Source organism: Anopheles darlingi, chromosome X, assembly GCF_943734745.1.
Source record: "Anopheles darlingi chromosome X, idAnoDarlMG_H_01, whole genome shotgun sequence".
Lineage (NCBI taxonomy): Eukaryota > Metazoa > Arthropoda > Insecta > Diptera > Culicidae > Anopheles > Anopheles darlingi.
The window spans coordinates 7,891,729-7,907,229 of record NC_064873.1 but is presented as its reverse complement, the minus strand read 5'-3'; the positions used below and the strand labels follow the sequence as shown (position 1 = coordinate 7,907,229).

The 15,501-nt window shown below is 56.9% G+C and overlaps 1 protein-coding gene across 1 annotated transcript in view; it reads left to right on the top strand.

Annotated features, from left to right (window-relative positions):
• Positions 1-2,179: 2,179 nt before the first annotated feature.
• Positions 2,180-15,501, top strand: part of LOC125957450 (titin homolog) — a 37,977-nt gene continuing 24,655 nt past the window's right edge. Inside the window, exon 1 of the mRNA XM_049690160.1 lies at positions 2,180-2,623. The gene's annotated coding sequence lies outside the window, so the exon portion shown is untranslated. The remainder of the gene's footprint in view (positions 2,624-15,501) is intronic.

Sequence of the window (15,501 nt, the reverse complement as noted above, 5' to 3'; positions counted from 1 at the left end):
GCGAGAGAGAGAGAGAGAGAGAGAGAGAGAGAAAGAGAGAGAGAGAAGAAGGAAAAACTTCCGAAATTTTCCCTTCGTTCCGGGGGGGGGGCTCCGAAAGCTCCTCTCAACTCAACCGCTCGTCGTCGTCGTCGTCGCCAAAGCTCCTCGGCTCGGCACCAATCGGCTCGGCGATGAGATCCTCCGCGAGATGAGATCACGAGATGAGTGGCGAGTGAGCGGGAGCGGGAGCGATGCGTGCGCGTCCCATCTACAGGTGAGAAAAGCGGAAAGTGAGGCGACGACGACGACGACGACGACGCGAGGATGCTCGTTGTTGGGTTCCGCGAGGACGACGACGACGGGAAAATGAGCCGGGAGTAGTAGCCGGTGTTTTTTTTCTTCTTTTTCTTCTTTTTTTCGGGAGGAAGATGATGCTTCGGGAGTTTTCCCAACCATCTCTCTCTCTCGCTCTTTGGTTTCGCCAAGAATCGTGCGCTTGTCTGCGTGTGCTGCTGTGCGAACGAGAGGGATATAGAATGAAAGGAAAACAAGAAGAAGAGAGAAAGAGAGAGCGAGGGAGCAAGCGAGTAGAGAAGATGAGAAATCAGATCTAGAGGTGTGTGAGCGAGTGCGTGAGAGAGAGAGAGAGAGCGAGAGAGAGAATGAGAGGGAACCAAAGAGGCTGTCTCGGCGCGCATCTCGAGAGCGCATCTCGGTAGCGGTCGTCCGCCGGAACTGCGTGTGAGACAGAGAGAGAAAGAGAGGAGGGGGTGCAGGAGCGAGGGAGGGGGGGTTGCGTTAAGGGCACCGGCCACCGGAGTCGACCGGAGTGGTTCTTCTGGTGCGGCGCGGCTTGATTCAGTCGAACCGAGAACGCCAAACCGAGCGGTTGGCCAGCAGCAGCAGCAGCAGCAGTAGCAGCAGTACCAGGTCAGAGTCTTGATACCCCTTCCTAGAGGTAGAGAAGGGGAAGGGGGGAGAGGGCTGGTAGCTCCCCTAGAAGGGGTTTAGAGCCGAGGTCCCGCGAGGTCCAACGTCTCAACTGAGTTGCTGGACATCATCCTTGCGCCCTTCCTTTTGGTTTTTTTTTGGCAGGGAAGGGGGTTGATAGGGGGAGGTGGGAGGTGGGAAGGGGGAGTCAGAAAAGTAGGAGGAAGTCATATTCTGGTGCCCGCGCGCGTGTGTGTGTTTGTGTCTGTGTGGCGAGAGCGAGAGAACGAACCGCCGAGCGGCCGAGCGGCCGAGGACGAGGACGCTGCAGCGGTGGAGAAGGAGGAGGAGAAGCAGGAGGAGTTGTAGTGGCCACACCGCCGCAGTCCAGTCCAGGCAGTCAGTCTAGTGCAGTCCGCCAGGCCGGTTGTGTGCAGTGTGTGCCTCGAGGCTTCAGAACTTCGGAAGCGATCGGTCAGTCTGCGCGTCTACCTGCTATAGGGCCCCCCCTCGTGTACTACCTGGCCTGCTCCTGTAAAGCAGACCACCGCGAACCTACTGCAAGTAGTAGCAGCAGTTGCCAGTCTTGATCTACTTGTTTGTGTTTTGTTGTTTTGTTGGTTTTGGTTTTCGGGGGAGGTCCCCATAACTTGGAGGTTGGACACCTCCCTAACTAGCGGCCGCAGAGGGAAATCGATCGAGTCTCCAGCAGCAGCAGCAGCAGCTGCATCAACTTCTGCCAACCATTCTTCTTCAATCAACCTGCAAATCATCATCACCATCATCATCATCAGCCCTCCAGTGTGTCCACCACCTCATACACACCTACATCCACACATGCACATCCAGGGTGCATCCAGGTGTCTTCGGGTGGTCGAGTGTCGTGTCGGTGGTCTACTATTCCCTCCCTTAAGAACGGTCCACTCCGACGTGTTGCAGCTCCTGCCAAGTTCCACGATGGTCCACGATCCGCTGGAGTAGCGAGAGTACTCCATTGCATTCCAGGCAACACCGATTGTGATACTAATTTGCTAATGTTTTCTTTCTTTTTTTCTTCTTCTTTTTTTTCTCTTCCATTTTCATTTGTGGCCCTCATTTGGGTTTTGTGTGTTTGTATGTGTGTCCGTGACCGTGACCGTGAATCCGTGTGCATCTATTTTTCATATCGCGTTTCCCGTTTGTGACTCCGTGTCCGATCCTTCGCTACGTCGCGTATCCTGGCGTCTGTGTGCCCGTGTGTGCCCGTGTCTGTGTGTCTGTGTATGTGCTTACTTTTGAAACAAACCAAAAACACTACTCCGCCGTCCGCCATCAATCACCTTTAGCAGAAGAAGGAGGAAAAGCAGCAGCAGCAGAAGAAGAAGAAACCCCCTAGAACAGTTGCACAAAGGGGTAACGTGCGTGAGGCGCGCGTACTACTGCGTGAGCAAGCGTAAGGTCGAGGAGTTCCCAGGAGCACAATCAACCCAGGCGCCAGAAGACACAGAGAGCGAGAGAGAGAGATAAAGAGAGAGAGAGAGAGAGACAGAGCGATAGAGTGAGAGAAAGAGCGCGCGTGTGCGTGATACAGCGATCAAAAAATCGTCGGCGTTATCACAGAATAACCACAGATTCATCCCCCATCCCCCCTCAACGGGCAGCAGCAACAGCAGCAGGAAGAAAAAGAAGGCAAGGAGCAAACAGACGGGACGCGCGCGCATCGCACACAAAGGTAAGTGCCTCGTAGCCCCCTGTAGTTGGTTTGGCCCGACGACGTGGATGTAGACTCTCCTTCTTGGCACCCTCATCCCTCCTTCCACCCCCAACCCCGGGGGTTAGCGGGCGATCGCGATCGATCGCAACAGATCATAGATCATAGACCATTGAACCCGATCGCTAGTGAGTAAGGTACGTGTGTGTGTGTGTGTGTGTGTGTGTGTGTGTGTGTGTGTGTGTGTGCTTCAGTCTGGGCACCACCACCCCACGTTTTGCACCCCTGAAGCGTGATCACACACGTGGACCGCTGCGCGAATGCTAATTGCTATCGCAGCTCCAGTGTCGGTGCGGTCCAGCAAGCGATGAAGATGTGTGTGACCCCCCACCACCTCACCCTCTTTTCGGGTGGTCAACTCCATCCACACACACACACACATTACAGCAGAATCGTTCTTGCCCCGATCCGATCCGATCCGAAACGGTTGTGGTACATCTTCTACTTCTTCTTCTTCTTCTTGTTCTTGTTCTTCTTCTTCTCTGCTGCTCCTGCTCTCCACACACACACACACCCTGGGGTCCTAACCTCTTCCTCTTTCTCCTCACGCGGTTCGCGGTTCCCCTCGCGAATCGCGCTCGCAATCAGCCGGGTGGCCTCACCCCCTCCCCCCCCCTGGGGGCTGCTCCCGATCTCTCTGGCGCTCTGACCTCCCGCATGCCGGCACACACACACACACACACAGATCGGCTGCATCGCGCTATCCCCCATTCTCACTCCCATTCACACACACACACACACACACACACACACACACACACACCCTTCTCTCCCCATTCCCCCCCCTCCCTCCCCCTTCTCTCTCTGTCTCCAGAAAAAGTTCATTTCCCCCTAGCAGCGGTAGCCAGGCGGTGGCGACGGCCGCGACTTCTTCTTCTCCTTCCTCTTCTATCCAGCACCGCGCGCATGTGTGTGTGTGTGCGCAGATTTTTTTTCGAAGTTTTCGACGTCGCACCCCCCCCCCCCCCTCTCGCTCTCTCTCTCTTTCTCTCTCCCTCTCCCTCCTTCGAGCGAGCCGTCGAGCGATACATTTTCCTTCCATTTGCTGCCGGGCGGCCAGCATCCCCAACGGCAACCCCTGGAGGCTTCCCTCAAGGCTGGCTTCCTTCTCTGTGTTCTCTCTCTCTCTCTCTCTCTCTCTCTTCGGTCGCGGTTTCGCTTCATTTTCTTGCGCGCCGCCGCCAGTTTTCCTGCCCTCACGCATACCCCTTCCACCCCCTCCCCCTTGGTGGTACACCTCGACACCACGCTTTGGGGGTTCGTTCGCGATCGCGAGCCCGAGCGCGCCATTTCTTTGCTGCCATCCATTCTCGTTCTCAGGCGCGATCAGACGAGAAGAGAGGAAGGAGAGGTTGGAGGGTGACGGGGGATGAAGATCATGAAACACGCTCACTCGCGCTCGCTACGCCGCCGCCGCCGCCGCCGCCACCACCGCAGCGCTCGTTGTTCGTTATCGTTCCCTTCTTTTTGTTGTTATTTCCGCTGCTTTTTTTTCTCTCCTCCCCAACGCTTAAATTTCGTCCGTCACGCCAAAGGGGGGTGAGCGGGGGGGGGGGGGGCGGGAAGTGGAACCAACCCCCCTCCCCTCGGGAGAGAGAGAGACGCGGTGTGGGCATGTTGCTATTGCCGCAGGCGAGAGGAAGCTGTGTGGCGGGGGGTTGATTCCCGGGGTGGAGAGGGGAGGGGGAGCGGAAACTTGCTAATCAAATGTGTGAAGTGGTTTTAACGGATCATTCACCTGGATTTCCTGGCCTAGGCACAGCCCCCGGCGGCCCCAAACCGGGGGTCCGGTGGCAAACCTGTGGAGCCGAAGGAGGGCAGGGAGGGGGAGGGGGATGAGGGTGCGGGATGAAATTGAGCGGACTGGCGGAATGGCGGAGTGAAGAAGAGACCAACGGAACGGACGGGTTCGACGCCACCGCCGCGTGTGTTGTTGTTGCTGCTGCTACACCATCCCTTCGTCGCTTGACGAAAGACTTGTACGCGGGCATCGGACACGAACCCGAAGGTGGCGAAGGGTTGCGGTGCCATTCCCGGTCCATCGCTTCACACGACGCTGCCGTTCACTGACCACCAACCGAACCGAACCACGATTCGCCAAACCGTCGCCAATCTGGATTCCCCCTTCCCCCCCCCCCCCCCCCTTCAGCCACCCCATGTCACCGCTTTTTCAAACTTCTTTTCCTCCCGCTTCGTCCAGCAAGGTGTTGCTGCTGCTGCTACTGCTGTGTGGTGCAGGGAGAGTGTCGCGTGCTGACGGGAGTCTCGTTCTCCTTTCCTCCCTCCCTTTTTGCCGTCAGTTCGTCGTCAGTCGCGAGATCCTCCGCGGCGCACGACGCCGTGGCAATGGCGTGGCCGAAGGTCTCTTGTGTGTATCTCTATCTCTCTCTCTCACACACACTCACTGTGGAGAGACACCCTGAACCACTTCCCATGGCGTGCGCTCTGAATGCGCGGGGTCAAAGTCATGCTAGAGGGCGGAAAGGGGTGGGGGGAGGGGGATGCAAGTCCGATAGTGTCGACCGAAGCTACTGAAGAGAGCAAGGTTGGCGCAGCGGCGGCGGCGGCGCCTAATTCACCGGTTTCGGATTTCGGAAACTCCCTCCACCTTCTTCATCCCCCTATCCCCAACCCCGCCACCCCTTACAGCCATTAAAAACCAGCCAGCCCCTCAGTGATGATCCGCGTGTATTGTTTGCCAGCTGATCTGCACCCCCACCGCCCCACCAAGAGAGTACCTACACCGATCCGTCGGTTCGGTCAAGGTTCGCTTCACCTCCTCCACCTTCAACCCCCCTCCGGGCCGCCACGGAAACGCTTTCACTGAATTGTTCTGGATTCGAATTTTTCTGCTGCTGCTGCTGCTGCTGCTGCGAAAACTCCCAGCGTCTGTCAGAAGGGAAGGGGTGGAGTGTGGTATGCGATTTACAAACAAAGCCGCCACCCTCACCCCCCTCCTCACGAGGGGCCACGAGCTGCATCTCAACAGCCTTTGGCTTTGGATTTGGATTTGGTTACTGCTGCTGCTGCTGCTACTGACCGGCCATTTTGTTTTTCGGACTTCGGACCGCAGTTTCCGGAGCACAACCCCCCCCCCCCCTCCGCTCGCCCTGCCACCCGCCCCGCGCAAGGTGAAGGTCTGCCGCCTCCTCCTCCTCCTCGGTTTTCTGGAAGCTGGATCTGACAGCTGTCAGGGTGTTGCGACCGAAGGCTGTCAAAACAGGGATTATACTCTCGTTGTGTTCCCTCCCCGAACCCACCCCCCCCGGGTGATCACCACCACCAATCACCACGAGTGTCTCCTGTCTCCAAGAGGGTCCAGATCATCGACCATCAATTTACATTTTACTGTCTTCTGTTGTTTGACAAACTCATTAGCCCAAACCAGGCCCGCCCGCACGCCCGCCCACCAACCCACCCTAATCTAAATCGCGGACTGCCGCCGCGATCATCATCACCATCATCGCCATCGCCATCATCATCATCAATCAAGCGTCAATCTCACAGCCACACCGCGGAGCAAGATGCAGCGCAGAGATTGCTCAGCATGGGTGGGGGGTGGGGTGAAGGGGGACGGGGGGGCATTTCATTAGCATAAACATCTTTTCGAGACGACGAGTTTTGAGCGGCAGGGGGGTTGACGCGCCACGCGACAAGGCGCCGCTCTGGCTACCCAGCGCGTGTCGAGTGCACGCGCGCGTGTCGAGTGCACGCGCGCGTGTGTGTGTGTGTGTGTTTGTGACGCTGTGACGCGAGACGGTGTGCGGGCGATCCCGGGGCGATCGAACTAAAAGAAGAAGAAAAAAAGTAGAAAAAAAGCTAAAAAGAAGAAGAAGGGTGCCGTTAGGAGGGATGGGGGATGGGGGATGGTGGGTTGGCCGGAGTTGAGGCGACTCCTCGACGCGGTGTAATCAACGGTAATTGATTCTACTCCCGGGTGGTTCTGCTACGATGAACACGAACCCCCAACAACCCCTTTTTTCCTCCCCCCCCCCCCCCACCAAACCCCTCTCAACGCAGCCACTCCATTCACAATCGTCGGTCGGTGCGTCGTCACCTTCTCGCCGGAGATTCCGGGCACTTTGCTTCTACTCTCCCTCCTCTCCTCCCTCCCTACCTCCCTCTCTCTCTCTGGTTGTCGCGATCAAGAAAACCGGATCCACCCCCCGGGGGAAGCAATCCTTGCAATACCGTTGCATTCCACCCCTTTGCGTGTGTGTGTGTGCCTCTCAACGTTCTGGTGCTTTTGCAAGACGACCACCTCCACCTTCTCTACTCCATCTCACATCCCCCCCCCCCCTCACACACACACAGCTGCGTCATAAATTAATTAACGACCGCTGACCAACAATGAACGGAATAGCGGAGCCACTGCGTACTTGTGTGTGCGTGCGTGCGTGCGTGCAGGTGTGTCCATCTGGGAGAAGGTCAAGGCGCAACCAACCGTACATGTGTGTGTGTGTGTGTGCGTCTCTTTCTTTCGTTCTCTTTCTCTCTCTCTTAGCTAAGCTGAGCTGAGAGTGCAAAGACCTCCCGCCCGAGGGCTTCTTAGACCTCTCGTTGAGAGCCACCGGTTGTCACCGTTAGCTTTCAGGTCCCCTCCCCCCTCCCCCGAGGCGAGCATCAACCCCTTGCCCTCCCTCTCTCCCTCCCGATCCTTGCAGCTATTTTTAAAGCGTTGATTTCTATTTTTATACTTATATGTATATCTCTGTTCGAACCGGATTTTAATGGAGCGCGCCCCTTCCACGACTTTTTAGGTCACACACACACATGCGCGCGGCGCGTAATCGATACTGTTTTGTGGGTCCGGGGCCGCGAACAGCCGCTGCTGCTGGTGCACGACGATCCACGATTTGATTGATGCAGAAGGCGCTGCTGATGGTGGTGGTGGTGGTGGTGACGCGATGATGCCGGCTGGAGTAGCGAGTTGATAGAGCGAGCAAGCGAGGCCACGCCTGGCCAGGCGACCGGGTCTAGGCCGAGTGCCGAGTGTGGCCAATTTTCCTATTGAAATCATCCGCAATAAAAGCGCAGAAGCGAATTTGAAGCGATGACGCTGGTGCTGATGATGATGATGCAGGGTAGGGCCACACAGTATACAGCACACACACGCACCCACCCACGCACGCACGCACATACTTCCGAATTTTTACGCCAGCGTCAATGAAACGCCATCTTCTTCTTCTTCGTCTTCCGCTTCTCTGCATCATGATCATGATGATCATCATGGGGTGGAAGTTACCGATTGGCACGACCTTGTCTGTGTGTCTGTTTCGGTGTTTGTGTGTGTGTGTGTGTTTTTGTGTGACGCAGTCCTCAGTGTTGCAGCAGTTTTCCTGTCCTGTGTCATGTCAATGGGGATCATCGCCAACAAACCATTCCACCACCACCATTACACCCTTCCACCCCCGTTACCCCAACTCGGGCACTTTGCATATTCTGCTGCTTCAACCGGAGATGGGAGGAGGAAGAGATGCTGCTTCATTAATGCCAGCCAACCAACAGCATGCCGGCAGCTTAACGAAAAACGAAGCCAGCCAGCAGGAAGAGGAAAAGGAAGGGAGGAAAAAGCGGAAGAAGAGGAAGAGAAAGAGCCAAGATTCGGCTTCGGCAATCGGAGACTGCAGACTACGTCACCAACCCCCCCCCTCCCCCGGGGGGAGGGGGATCCCAAATTCCGCTACAGTAGGAAGAGAAGCGGGTGCGATGGGAGGGGGAGGAGGGAAGGGGATGGGGAATTGGGGCCGCTCGATCGGTCGGTGCTCCAATTCTGCGGCTGCTGCTGCTGTTGCTGCTGTCCGAAAATAGTGTTCCAGCCCCGTCTCAAACGCACACCACTCTCTCTCTCTCTCTCTCTTTCTCTCTCTCTCTCTCTCTTTCTCTCTCTCTCTCTCTCTCTCTCTCTCTCTCTCTCTCTCTCTCTCTCTCTCTCTCTCTCTCTCTCTCTCTCTGGCACACCGGTTGTTGGGGTGGTGGAGGGTGGTTTACATCCGCCCGGAAGTGTTGACCCGCTTTTCGCGGAACCTCCACGGTGGCTCTCTCGCCAGGCTGAACGCCAGGCCTGGTCTGAAAGCCTCGTCCTCGACGCGAGCGACGCGAGCGACGGCGACGATCGATCGAGGGGGATGGGGGATGAAAATGAGGTCACAAACCAGCTCGTGATCGCGCTGGCTAGCTGGCTAGCTGGCTGGCTGGACCGTGTGACGACAACAACGACGACGATGACGACGACGTGTGGGATCGGACGACGATCGACCGATCCCCGGGGGAATCGATCTCGGGACCTCTCTCTCTGAGGGGTGACCTATTGGTTTCTCTTCCAGGCTGTGATGCCTGGCAATACACAACAAACCGTTGACACACATACTGTTGCTGCTGCTACAGAGTACAGCAGCAGCAGCAGCAGCCAAAGGTCCAAACCAACCCCCAACCCCTTCAACTCCGGGGGGATGGCTCGGGGTTGCTCGCTTCTAGGTTAGGTGTTCCGGTCCGGTCCGCGGTCCGGTCTTCTCCTCGGCTGGCTTTGCTCCTCCTCCTGCTCGTCGTCGGTTCGTCCTCGTTTTCACATCGCATGTGGCCGTGTTCACCATCACCACCACCACCCCTCACTCCGGCTCCAAAAAAACATTTCACCCCTTTCGCTGACTGCATTCCAGTGTGTGTGTGTGCGCGCGCGGTGCAATGTTTACTCATCTTCCCTCCTCTTCCTCCCATCACACAGTGCCCGGAGTGGAATGTGTCCCGGGCTCCCTCCTCCCTCCCCACCAACCCCTTCCTTGGGGAGGCTGCAAATAGTTTCAATATTGGTTCCGATCGCTCGTTCGCTCGCTGCGCACTCTGCTGTCTAGAGAGCTATCTAGGTTGTGGATTGTGTGGTCAGCAGCAGCAGCAACCCCTAAGTCGCTTAGAATCCTCGGAAAAGGGGGAGTGGGGTGAAGGTGAACACGCTATCGCAGTGTCTACCTCGGTACCGTACCGTCTATGGCAGTTCCTCTTGCTTCCTCTCTCTCTCTCTCTTATTCTCACACACACACACACTCCTTGCGCTGTCGCGTAGGCCTCGTGGTACCGGGTTGTACCGTTAGCTTGGCTTCAGGGGAGGACGCGGTGGAGGGATGGGGGATGGGGGATGGGGGGGAGGGGACTGCACTCTGCACACTGCATACGGCTGAGATCGGAGAGGCTGGACATCACACGCTGGCACGACCGGTTACACCAAACAGCCGAAGGGGGTTGGGGGATGGGGAGGGGGTGATGGGGGTCGTTGGGGAGGCCTTGTTTGCTCTATGCCGAGCCACTCGCCACTCGCCGCCTGTCGCTTGTTGCACCGATTGCCAACCTCGTTCTGTTGGCCGCTTCTTCTCCTTCGTCATCTTCTCAGCTTCTCTCCGTAATCGATAACCACACACACACACACACAACCGGGGACCAAAGACGCCAAGAAACGCCGTTTCCTGGCCCCGGCCCCGGTCTGGCCGGTCCAGGGCGTGCGAAACCCCCTTGCGAGTCCGGCCAGGGCAAGGCAGGGCTCATCCTCAGTGACCTCAAAAGAGAATTTCCCTCCCCCCCCCCCCCCGCCCCAACCATTTGCACCCCTTGTGGGGACGAAGGGAGAGCAACGCATACCTGGCTGCTTTGCGGTTAAGGAAGCTATTAGCCGATGGGGATGGGGATGGGGATGGCCAGTCACGAGGTGTACGAGGAGAGGGGAAGGGGGAGGGGGGGATGGGGTCTGTACCTTGCGAGGTAATTGAAGGTAAACATATTGACCCAATGCGTGGATATATGTTTGGGATACACTTCTCTTCCCGGTTCGTCACTCGTCCTCCTGTGCGCGCAGAAAGAGAGATAGAGAGAGAGAGCGAGAGATGGAGAGAGAGAGAGAGAGAGAGAGAATGAAAGGAAAACGGGAAGGGGGGTTGGTGGAGAACACATTCCACAACAGACACACATACTCCCAGCTGTGGAGTGGAGTGGAGCTAGAAATTAGGTTAGGTATATGGACAGCAGCAGCAGCAGCCATGACACCATCCCCCATCCCCCATCCACCACTCAGTTGGGGCTGAAAAAAACCAAGAACCAACCAAGATCGTTGCTCGTTGGCCGCCGTCGTAGTCGTCGTCGCCGTCGCCGGACCTATTTCTCTTCTTCTCTTTCTCCGCTTCCTTCTTCTTCGCCTTTTTCTGCTGCTTCTGCTTCCTCTCTACTCGCTATCTTTGTTTGCCTGGTAGTCTGTCCGTGAACCCGCACAGGGTCCGTCCGTCCGGGGTCCCAACTTCCCACCCCCCCATCCCCGGGATTGGACTTTCGGACGCGAGATCGACGACTTCGACGGCTTCCAACGGATCGGATCCGAGATCCGAGCCACGATCTCGTCCAGAGGCGGCGGTGGCCTTTCCCCGACTTCCCCGGCGGCACTATTACCGCGGGATGGAGGAGGGGGTGGCGGGGAGGGAGGGAGCACTTACTCGCCCGCGTAGGATCTAATGCGTCGTCGACCCTCCGGGGTCCCGGACGCTCCGGGATCCCTTCCGCCGGTCACGATCGCGATTCTCCACTCCGCGCCTTCTCTCTCTCTCTCTTCCTTCCACTGGTGTGTGTGTGTGTGTGTGTGTGTGTGTGTGTGTGTGTGTGTGCAGATGTGTGCAGAGATCCCGTTGTCCGCGTCGCGTCGCGTCGCGTGGAGAAAGCCCACCAGCTGACCTCTTTCGCGCTTCCCCCCCAACTCAACCCAACCCCTTCTCTTCCCTTCGCTGAGCTGCTCCTGAGCTGCTTTGAACGCATATGTGTGAGTTCCCCGCCCCAGGAATGTGTCCAACAGAACACAGAGAAGAACGGAGAAAGAAGCGGAAAACAGAAGAAGGGTGAAGGTGGGGGGGGGGGGAGGATAGCGAAGTGCCTTTGGTGAAAGGTGGTCCTCGGGATTTCCTCCACCTTCTTCTGGACTTCTCGGGCAAATGCTCTCTCCTTGCTGGGGGGTTGCTGGAGACCAGCGCGCCATGACCTCCATCATTGGATCCACAACCTTGTATAGAGAGATCCAGAGACCAGAGGGACCCCAGGGTTATTCTGCGCTGCGCCGGGATTCTTCCCGGAAGACACACAGAGAGAGAGGGAGAGAGAGATAGAGAGAGTCGTATACGCAGTTCCCACACACATACAGAGCGCTCCCCTTCCGGGGGAAGGCTTTCCTTTCCAGGAAACACTGTCCAGAGGTGGAGGAGGAGGAGTAGGAAGAGAAAAAAGGGTGGAAGGGGACGATATCGGTGTCAAACAAGGCGAAGGGAAGGTTAGTTCGCACAGTTTCCCAGCAGTCTCCAGTCGCTGCTGCTGCTGCTGCTGTTGCTATACTCCTTCTTCACCTTCACCTACACTTACTGATGGGGAGGAGCAGGGAGAGGGGAAGGGGGTCGTCATTATCGGTCCTTGTTGGCGTTGTTGCTGTCGGACCTGTGTGTGTGTGTGTCCGGGCTATCCGGGGTGCCTTGGACACCACCGTCACTTATGCTTTCTAATTTGTCATCCCTTGAGGAAGGGAAAGAGGGAAGAGGGATGCTCACCCCCGCCCGGGATCATCATCATCCTCTTCCGCATAACGCCTAGTGGCGAGCGACGGCGGCGGCGACGGCGATAACTAGGTCAGCGGCGACGCGGCACGTTGCGCTGAGGTGCAAGTATGAGGTTATCCCGGGGGATGGGGGTGCAGTAATCATTGTGCAACGCGCGCGCAACTCACTCGCGACTCACTTGGCACTGGCACAGGGGGTCCCGATCAGCAGCAGCAGCAGTGGGCGATAAGGACGCGCGCTGCTCGAGCATTTCAAGCACTTGCTTGCTTCGGCGTCTGCACTTCAGTCTGCAGCAGTCTGAGCACTTGAGGTTGCGGTGGTGGCCGCTCAGAAAAAGGGTTGCCTCAGATGCGTTGCGTTGCGTTGTGTGCGTCCAGCCAGGCCCCAAAAACCAAAGACCGAATACACTCCAACTCGAGCACGCGTCGCGCAGTGCAGTAGCACAACGAACCCCCACCCTTGAAGAAGATACATTTGGGGGCGGCTGCTACCGGCTCGAGTGCAACGTCGAGTGAAGTCCCTCCAGTGAACCCTTTCCAGAATTAGACCACAGAATTTAGAACATCTCTCTCGAGAGAAAGAGAGACAGAAAGAGTCAGGGTATCAGCAGGTCTGAGGTCTTCGCCCCCTCAAATGAGGTGCTCCAGAACGCCTAGCCGCGTGTGGCCAGTTTCTGGTTTCTGGTCTGCGGTTGCGGAGCCGCAATTACCAAGCTGCTGCTGCTGCTGCTGCTGCTACACGTCCCAGCAACAACACCGGCTGATGATGGAAAATGGGGGGAAGGTATTACGCCTGGTAGTAGCAGCATACAGCAGCCGCAACAGACCCCGTCAGGTAGCTGGCTAGAAGAAGTAGAAGGCTGCTGCTACTGCCCGGAGCCCAATTTATCGGATGATTACCCACGAGGTCCGTGTCCACGTCTGCGTGCGTGTGTGTGCGTCGGTGACGATGACGCAGCGGGATGTGGAGCATCCTCTTCTTCTTCTCAGCAGCGCTCTCGGTTCGGTTGATTGATCACCGGATCGCGTCTCGGGCAGGTTCAAGGTTCGGGGCATCGCCGTTAAGACGGTTTTATTATTATTGTTGTTGCTGTTGTTGCTTTTTTGCTGCCAACAACAACAGCAAACCCAACAAATCAAAGCAGCCTCCCCACCAACCCTCATCCCCATCTCCATCCCCCATCCTATTCGGTTCTCTTCAGCTACAACCTTCCGCATTGGCCAATTTGCACACAGACACACACACACACGCACAAAAAACACTGCTTGACTGTAGAAGTAGGAGAAGAAGAAGAAGAAGAAGAAGAAGAAGAAGAAGAAGAAGCTAAAGGAGGTCCGCTTCTCTCTCTCCGGGTGTATCTTGTGTATTCCTCGGAGCAAGTTCGTTGGAGCAAAACACACAAACCCCATAACCTTATCTCAAACCAGCCAAAAGAATTTGATTTGAGCGGACATCTCCTTCCTCTCATCTTCCGTCCGTCCGTCCGTCCGTTCTGGCCGGGTCAGCTGGCGCCACATTCCACCATCACCACTCCCCTCCTACCCCCCGGGGGGGTTTCGACCCTTGGGTACCTCGCAAAACTTGGAATTGCGTTATCGCGTTATCGCACGACGACGACGACGACGGTGGGTCATAAAATATGCACGCATCACCACCACCACCACCACTACCACCAGGACTTAGGCACTCAGGACACTCCAGGCTGGCTGCCAGCTTCTGCCCCGGAGCCTTCCGGCCTATCCGATAACGGACACATGCTTAGTGGTTTCGACCGTCTAGCCCCTGGTCTAGGTCTAGCGTTAGGTCTTGGGATGGAACGAAATGGCTGACCTAGTTTTGCTGGCGCACACACACAAACACACACACACACTGAAGCTGGCAGCGCAGCGCCGCTTTATCCGATCTGCCATCAGAACGAGAAGAGAAAGACGACGAACTTTTTGGGTTTTTTTTTCTCGTGCCACGAGCGAGTTTGGTCGCCGCAGTCCCAGTCGCGTACCCTTTCTACCACCACCCCCGACACCCGTACATTCCTCTATAAAAATCAATTTCATCCCCTTCAACCCTCTGCCCGAGGGGATGGCTTCACCCTGCATTATCACCCCCTCGCTAGAAGCGCAATTTCGTTCCGGCGGTGTCCAGACAGAGGCAGAGAATGAAGCCAAGAATTTGACAGCTCGAAAGAGAGAGAGAGAGAGAGCGACAGCGAGATGACGGTGACGAATGTACGCGGCACCGTCAAATGTGTCGACGTAGCGAATGGCTAGCAGGCTGCTACCACCCCCTACCCCCCATCCGGTGTCCGGTCCAGTCGTTTTGCGGAAAATCCCGAAAAATCCGTTGCGTCCGGCCGCGGTCCCGGTCCCGGTCCGGGTACCCGGGATTCATTATCTTCTCCTCCCTCCCGCTAGCGCCGGTGGTAAATTAACCTAAAAAAAAAACAACCCACCGCCGACGACGACGACGACGACGACGGACAACGGGAACGGGAGCACGGTACCACTACTACTACCACTACTACCACCAGACGGCACTCTCGGGACGGTGGACTCGGGGCTCTCTGGTCGGAGGCGAGAGGTTTATGCAAATCATTGGCACAAAGGAGAAGGAGAAGGAGAAGGAGAAGGGGATGGCGAATCGGTTTTGGATGCTTTTTGTGCGCGAACGACTGTGCGCTCATGTGTGTGTGTGTGTGTGTGTGTGTGTGTGTGTGTGTGTGTGTGACGAAGTTTGGTCACCGACATGGCCCCTGCCTCTCTCTCTCTATCTCTCTTGTCTTCACTGGCCACTGGCCGAGAACCTGGCGCAAATCGAGTCCCTTACCACCACCCCCACCCCCACCCCTAGCGCCGTTCACGTGCTGGCCGTCCCTCGAAGACGCTAAGACTCTGCCCGAGTGGCCACTTTGCTAAGCACCACACACGCCACATCATCATCATCATCCAGTCCAGTCCAGGCCCGGTCCGGCCCGGTCCGGTGATGACCATAATTTAGGTCATCAGCAGCAGTATCATCTGCTGGAGCACACACTTCGGCGCTCAAGTGAGGAGTGCACGTGTGTGTAACGGCAACTGATATCGGATCGGGCCAAAACGATGATGCTGCTGCTGCTGCTGCTGCTACTGCAGATGATGATGATGATGATGATGGGCCGCAAGTGGACCAGCAGGCAGGCAGGCCTTGGACCTAGACTCCTGGACTTGGGACTTTAATTAAAGCTTCGGTCGCTTGCGCCTAGAACCAGGGTCACACACACACTAGACTAAA